The sequence below is a fragment of the Muntiacus reevesi genome, chromosome 3, assembly GCF_963930625.1.
Source record: "Muntiacus reevesi chromosome 3, mMunRee1.1, whole genome shotgun sequence".
NCBI lineage: Eukaryota > Metazoa > Chordata > Mammalia > Artiodactyla > Cervidae > Muntiacus > Muntiacus reevesi.
Genome location: NC_089251.1, coordinates 161,073,240 through 161,081,221, shown reverse-complemented (window position 1 = coordinate 161,081,221; position 7,982 = coordinate 161,073,240). Strand labels below are relative to the sequence as shown.

Sequence of the window (7,982 nt, the reverse complement as noted above, 5' to 3'; positions counted from 1 at the left end):
TTAATTGTTTGTAAATTGCTTTCTTTATTAATTTGGGACAAGCAGCATAACTAGACCCCGTGAACTACACGAGTAGTATTTCCGCTCACCGAGAGAGGCAGAGCGAGACTCTGAGAGGGGCTGTTCCCTCTCCCCAGCTCCGTCATCTTTTCTCCGTTTCCCACAGAGATCCAGGCCACAGGGATGATTGATCCTGAAGACAGAAATTCTGTCTTCTCCAAGAGGGAACTTGCTCCATGCCCAGGGTTGAGCTGAAGTCACTAGTGGATGGGAGTATCATGTTGAAGAGTCATTCTGATTCTGATCAATCTACATACTATTCCTCCATTGAAATACCAAGTTCTGGAAATCAGAAGTGAGTCAAAATGCAGCTCTTGTTATCATGGTTCCCCGGATGATTCTGCGCTTTGGACTCCAAGCTTTGCAGACTCACTTGTCAGAGGCCTGGCCTAGGGGTTTCACATCCTACTTCCCGTCTTGACCACAGGACAAGATGTCCCCTGGAACAAGTGACTTAGCTTCTCCAAACCTCTATTCAAGTTCTAAAATCTAGAAATTCTGTTACTTAACCCTCAGAGGACTGACTGTGTGCTAAGTTGCTTCTGTCCAACTTCATGTCTGACTCTGTGCGACCCTATGGACTGTAGCCCACCAGGCTCTTCTGTCCATGGGGAGTCTCCAGGCAAGAATAGTAGAGTGGGTTGCCATTTCCTCTTCCAGGGGAGAGGACTGACTACAATGCTCCAAAGGTGGGCCTTCTGCATGAAACATAGACACTGACAATTAAAGGTCTCCTTAAACATCTGTCAAATGCATGAATGATTGGACAGTCGAATGCCACTCAGGGCTCAGAAACCATTTTCCTGAAAACTTTGAAGGAACCATCAAAGGCAAAGTTCAGCAACCAAAAACTGGAGACTTTGATTTATTGTCACCGAACAAGTTGAAAAATCTTAGTAAGAGACACTCGAACCTTTTAAGTACCATCTCGTGGTAATAATGACCTCTCATGCATATTTATGCACTTAGCTCTGTAATAACCACTTGAAAGACTAGGTTTTTTCCTCCCCTGGGGAATGAAGCTATGTGAAAATGTGACAAAATATTCCAACTTCAAATGTCCAAATATGGGAACCTAAATGCTGGAATTTCCCCACCCCCCCCCAAGTAGAAAGCACCTGAGTGTTTATTGACTCAGGGACCATTCAGACACTCAGGTCAGCCTTGAGAATTCTAAAAACTTACCTCCCCCCGCTGCTCAGCATTCTTCCTGGGGAACATAGGCTTGACTCATTGAAGTGTAGGTGGGTTAGCCTGGGTTGAGACAGGTAATGTTTGGAGACGGGGAAAACTGGCCAGCTGTCGGGTATTTAACAAAGAATTCCAAAAGGGCTCAGTAACCAGAGTTGCTCTTCAAAACCTCATTACTGTCGTTCAATGTCATTCATTACCCTCAGAAAGTAAAATCATATGACCCCATTTCCTCAGTAAGTTAATTATTTTATTTCTTTGTATGAGGCAAAAACACTACTTTATTGTTAATTAATATGCTAAAATTAGGTTATACCATTCTGGACATGCAAAATTGAATTCAGAACTTTCCAATATGTTTTTTAAAAGCTGGTCAAAAATAAATGCCTTCAACATCTTTTCTTTTTCCAACTGAGCATAAATTTCCTTCCTATGAAATTTCATTTCTTCCTGCTGTTCTAAGTGACATAATGCCACTTATTTTCCAAAGGGAGGAAACAGTAAAAATAATGAGACATTCAGTTAGCATTTTGAAATTCAGATATTTAATAGGCAAGCCCCTCCCCCCAAAAAAAAGAAAGGAAGGAAGAAAAGCAAAAATACAACAAAAAAGGTACAATCATCCACAAGTTCCAGGACCAAAATAATTAAATGGAACAATAAGGAGAATTATTTATTTGGTGACTAATTGCAGGCACTTCAGATTTTTCTCTTCCCTGTTGATTAAATTGAAGATAGGAAATTCTGAAATTTCTTTTCTCACAGAGACGGAGCATGAGAGCCCCATCGGACGCTGGGACACAAAGTGACTTCCTGGTTCCCTCTGTTCTTCTGCTGTAATGAAATCCCCTCTGATATATCTGCCATCACCCACTGTTAATTACTTTTCTATTTATTTAGTAGACCTACAAGTGGAAGGCAATCTATTGCCAGGGAATTGTTTGACTTCTATGCTAAGTAGACGGCATTCCGATCCAGTGAGGTTGACAGCAGCCTGAGTGGACTTTTATCTCATTGCCACATTAAATTAGCACCCAGCAGGTCCTAGATACAAGAAAGGTATTTTTTTTTTTTTCCTTCTCCAGAAGGTTAATAGTCCTTGGAAGTCAATAAACTGATCCTGGGCATTCTCTGTGGTCAGGCCCTGCTTCTGTTTCCCTGGAAATGATAAGAAGGAAGAATTAACTGGAGGGTTCACATGCCTGGTGGGTGGAGTAGGGTGGGAATTCATGTGAAGGGTCTAACTCATAGTATGGACAGAGCCCCTTACATCCATCAGGTAAAGTATTACCTGGAGAGGAACAGAAGTGGTTCAAGTCTAAAGGACAAGGATGATTACAAGTCCATGACGTGGCTTTGCTCCTTGGCACCAGCTTTTACTGGGCAGATGTGTGAATTCAGTTCAGTTCTTCAGTCATGTCCGACTCCTTGTGACCCCATGGACTGCAGTACGCTAGGCCTCCCTGTCCATCACCACCTCCCACAGCTTGCTCAAACTCATGTCCATGGAGTCGGTGATGCCATCCAACCATCTCATCCTCTGTCGTCCCCTTCTCCTCCCACCTTCATTCTTTCTCAGCATCAGGGTCTTTTCCAATGAGTCAGTTCTTCCCATCAGATGGCCAAAGTATTGGATTTTCAGCTTCAGCATCAGTCTTTCCAATGAATATTCAAGACTCATCTCCTTTAGGATGGACTGGTTTGATCTCCTTGCCGTTCAAGGGACTCTCAAGCGTCTTCTCCAACACCACAGTTCAAAATCATCAGTTCTTTGACACTCAACTATCTTTATAGTCCAACTCTCACATCCATACATGACTACTGGAAAAACCATAGTTTGACTATACAGACTTTTGTCGGCAAAGTAATGTCTTTACTTTTTAATACCCTGTCTACGTTTGTCATAGCTTTTCTTCCAAGGACTGAATTATGTGTCAAATATGGCCACATTAATATGGGTTTGATTTTCCTTCGCGCTTCCCTGGTGGTTCAGATAGTAAAGAATCTGCAGTGGAGGAGACCTGGGTTCGATCCCTGGGTCGGGAAGATCACCTGGAGAAGAGAATGGCTACCTACTCCAGTATCCTTGCCTGGAGAATCCCATGGATAGAGGAGCCTGGTGGAGTATAGTCCATGAAGTCGCAAACAGTCAGACATGACTGAGCGGCTAACAGTTGACCTTCCTTCTCCACACCAGGGTCATCTGGTGGTCAACTAAGAGGAAACAGAGGCCGGGGGAAGACTGATCTCCACAATCTGCCTTGGGTGTTTTTGCAGAGCTAAGGGTGAAGTAGATGCCATGACTGTCCAGCTAAAGGCAGTCATTTAAAGCAGAGAGGAGCGCAAGCCCCACGGATGAACGGTCCGTCCAGACACCTCTGCGTTAGCCATGGCGGGTCCTCCCATCCAGAGCAGGAGGGAAAGCCCTTCTCCAGTTCGGCCGCCTCTCACTGTGCGCTTGCTTGTTTCAGTGAGACTGCAAGGCGCCCGGAACATTATAGGAGCCGAGAGGAGAGGCCCGCTAGGGGAGCTGCAGCGGGCAGGCTCGCGATTAGAATTCCACTTCCGGTTTCCACGGGGAGGCTTCCGTCAGTCAGGCCCCACCTCAGTGGCAGGCCGCTCTGTTCCGCCGACCGCCTGCGCTGGAGGGACTGCACCCCATGGAGTGTGGACCCCGGAGGGCACGACCTGAGGAGGGGACCTTCTCCCGGCCCCGCGGCCCAGGCGCGCCTGCAGCCCTGGAGCCGGCCTCTGGCCTTCCTCCATCACAGCAGCTTCCTCTCTGGTCCTCTCATCATGGCCGTCATTTCCTGAGACCGTCAACTCCGAGAAGCATTTCCTGACCCTCCGGGGCTCACCCTGGTGACCCCCTCTCCGAGACTTGGGAAGGCTTACCCTGCCCTTACCAGCCTGGAAAGCGGGCTCCCATGTCCTACAGGAGGGGTCGTTCTGAAGGTCCTGGTGGAAGATCCTGGGACCCCAGAAAGGGGGCCGGGAACTCCGCAGGCATCGCTCCCCTCCAGGCTCCACTGACACCAAACCGGAAGCCTTGTCCATCCACCACCTTCCTTGCTGGGACCCCACTGTCCTTGGCGGGTACCGCCTCCTAGCCCGGCTGAGCACCCCACCCCCCATTCAGCTCTGGCTCTGTCCCACGGCTCGGCAATTAAATCTATTTTCCACGGGGGTCCAGTCAAGACTCTGCGAAAGGAGAGCACCCGTGCACTCCCCAGACCACCCTCCCCAGGGCGACCCCACCTCCCAGACCCCTCTGCACCGTGGTGTCGGGGATACAGACACCGTCTCCAGATGGCAGGGCCTCTTATGTGAGGGTAAGATTAGATCTCTTTGCTTCTCGGGTGGGAGTCAGGTATGCCTTGGAGTCTATTAACCTTACAAACAGTTATGGAGCCAAAGAGGCTGAATCGAACAGTTGAGGTTTTAAAGAAGCTGGAGCACCATAGTCATTATTATAATGAAGTTCCCTGATATACAATCATGCGTCTGGGTGACCAGGCACAGTTCTTTTAAGTCTGAGAAATTGTAAATGATGCGGAGGAGTTTTTTATGGTTACGAAGGAGCCTGCCCAAAACTTGTGGTCATAAACAGTCCTCCTCAGGATCTGGGGGCCGGGCGGGGGGTGGGGGACACCTACTCTCAGCTTGATCACTGGGTCTCCAACACCTCTGTGCTGAAGCTGACAAACCCGGCGGGTGAGAAGGAACCTTCTCCTCCCCCTGCCCTGTGGGCGCAAGGCCCTGGGGAAGAGGACAGCAGGACTGTAAGAGGAACATGCTGCTGGCCCCTCCTATCAAGGCCTGTTTGTTTGTCTGTCTCTTAAATTTGGTTCCGTGGCATAAAAAATGGGCTGTATCTTTCTCTGCAGATGCCACAAACAGATGCTGAGAACCAGAGACCTTGCAGAGTCAATAAAAGATAAGTTATAAAATCTATAAAACTGCTGGAAGAAATCAGAATTTCAGCAACTTCCAGGGTGCTGTTTTTGTTTTCCAGACTGCTCCTTTGATCAACTATAGGGAGAGGAGGGGAAGCCAGCCATGCATTAATTCCATCTGCTGTTTCTCATGGCCTGCATGGGGCCGGAAGAGGGGCCGAGGTCACAGTGATGCTGGAGCTGAGATAGTGACGGAGTAGAAATGGAGAATAGCGCCCGTGATGGAGACAAAGCTTTCATAATCAATTAGCATTTCACTTTTGTAAAGATCTCGGAGGCGATGGATTCCTTAGATTTTAATGTACGTCTTCAAAGTAATTTTGTAAGCTATTTAAACGATGCTCCCTTTTTTACAACTCCACATAATTTGATTATACGAACCATCCTCCAGTCCTTGGATATGCAAATGCAGCGTCAAAATGATTTTTCCCATATTTTGATAGAATTGGAGGTTCATCGCAGTGATAGGAAGTGACAAAGATTGCAGCGGGGCGTGGGTAGCCTGCTCATCTGTCACCCTGAGGCCATTCAGATTTTAAACAACCACTTCTTGAGAATAAGAATAAAAGAATAAAACTTTGGAAAACCAAGGACAGGGCAATGATAAGGGTCTGGAGTCAAACTGCTTTGGATCTAATCCTAGAGCCGCCCAGATGCTGAATTTGTGAATTAATTTCTCAGAGCCTCAGTTTTCCCACCAGTAACTTGGGAATAACAAGACGTAAGCTCACAGAAATACTAGGAGGATTAACAATTAGGATGAAAACATCTGGCAGAACTTGGCAAAGACACTCATGACCCAGCCACTGTCATTACTCTATTGTTACTACTATTACTATGACCAAGTGATGAAATCTGTGTTTGTTGGCAGAGTTATTTTTCAAGCAGCCATCAAGTGACATGGCAGTGCTGAGGTGATGTCAGTGGCTGAGCTGCCCAGTAATCTTAGGTGAGAGAATAATTGTCTTGCTTCTTGGAGGGCTCATCACCATCCTTGGCACTAGCTTAGACTGGCAGATCGCTCATTCACTCAGCACTTCTGTCCCTTCTGTGGATCAGATATTGCACTATGTTGAGGCTTGAAAAATATAGATTTGGAGCCGTAATCCTTGACCTCTAGGGGTTTACAGTCATCATGGAGGTTAAGAAGAGATAAACAAAATTATACTGCCAGGGAATCAGCACCCAATGGGGGTGCCAATTGCTAAGGCTCAGAAATCAGCAGAAGAAGGATGTCTGGTCCTGCTCCTCTGGCAGGTGGAGGCCAACTTTGGATGCTGCTGCAATGCAGAGAATCATGCTGCAACAAAGAGTCATCCAGGCCCAAACATCCAGTGTGCCCCACCTGGACCCCCCCTCGAGGTGCAGCGGTAAAGAATCCATCTGCCAAGGCTGACACAGGTTCCATCCCTGGCCTGGGCAGATTCCATCTGCCACAAAGCAACTAAGCCTGTGAGCCACAACTCTGAGCCCACGCCCTAGAACCTGTGTGCCCAGCCACTAAAGCCTATGCGCCTAGAGCCTGTGGTCTGCAACAGGAGAAGCCACTGCAAGGAGTAGCCGGGGCACCATAGCTAGAGAGCAGCTCCTGCTTGCTGCAACTAGAGAAAGCCTGGATGCGGAAATGAAGGCCCAGGGCAGTTCAGTTCAGTTCAGTCATTCAGTCGTGTCTGACTCTTTGCGACCCCATGGACTGCAGCACGCCAGGCCTCCCTGTCCATCACCAACCCCTGGAGCTTGCTCAAACTCATGTCCTTGAGTTGGTGATGCCATTGCAGCCAAAAATTAATTAATTATTTATTTAAAAAAGAGTGCCCAGCTTGAGATGCCCTGAGCTCAGGGCCCCATGTGAGCAAGCACCTGGGGGACAAGAGACACAGGGTGTCTGAGGAGGACCAGGTGACTCGGTGCAACCGCAACGCAGGGTCCCGGGAGGCCAGTCACATGTGCAGGCAGGGGTCCAATCAGGAAGGATCTCACCAGCAGCATGGGCTAAGGTGACTCCTGCCTCTGTGTGCCTCAAACTTCTCCTAAAAGAGCCCCAGAATCAGAGGGAAGTTAACTCAGTCCACCACATTGGAAGCAACATCCTGAAAGAGCCAGAATTCTTGTATTATCCTGCAAAGTCAAGGAAGCTCGGCTTCTTTTCACAATGAACATAAAAGTGAATGACATCATTTTTTCCCCTTGCAAGTCTAAAATCAGTGCTTCGGGATGCCCAGCGCCGATGCAGAATCCAGGATGAGAAGCTTGAGAGGACAGGGCTGGCCCTGGAGAATTTTTGAACCAGGGGGTGACCTGAGCAGACGTGGGGGCTTGGGTCCTTCCCTCACAGGGGGGCTGCCCCAAAACAGGGCTGATGAAGCCTACCTCCCCTCAGGACTGACTCGTGAGCTGACGACGTTGAGACCCAAGGTCACAGCTCGTCTGGAGCTGTCTGCCAGCAGCAGGAGGGTCAGAGGAGCAGAGTCCATTAGCGGAAAGAACACTGGGCTGAGCCCCCAGGAGCTCCTGCAAACTGCGCTGCCACTCATGAGCTGTGTGACCTAAAGGAAACCACTTGCCCTCTCTGGTCGCAGGTGACAGGAGGAACGTGGGTGAGAGCGCTTGTGGGCTCCAGCGCTCCCGTTCCCTGCCTCTTGGCTGCTGGGTGCGCGTTCCTGCCGGCTGCCCCACAATAGGCAATCTGGTGGTTTGGCCAAGACCTGCTGACCCTACTCACCAGGCAGCATGGTTACAGGCTGGGGGAAGGCCCCGTGGAATCTAGCAGCAGTG

The 7,982-nt window shown here is 48.7% G+C and overlaps 1 long non-coding RNA gene across 2 annotated transcripts in view; it reads right to left on the bottom strand.

Moving 5' to 3' along the window:
- Positions 1-1,808: 1,808 nt before the first annotated feature.
- The window catches only part of LOC136165085 (uncharacterized), a 44,550-nt gene continuing 38,376 nt past the window's right edge, over positions 1,809-7,982 (bottom strand). For both annotated transcript variants that reach the window (XR_010662452.1, XR_010662453.1), the window contains one exon: positions 1,809-2,409. This is a non-coding gene — a long non-coding RNA (uncharacterized lncRNA). The remainder of the gene's footprint in view (positions 2,410-7,982) is intronic.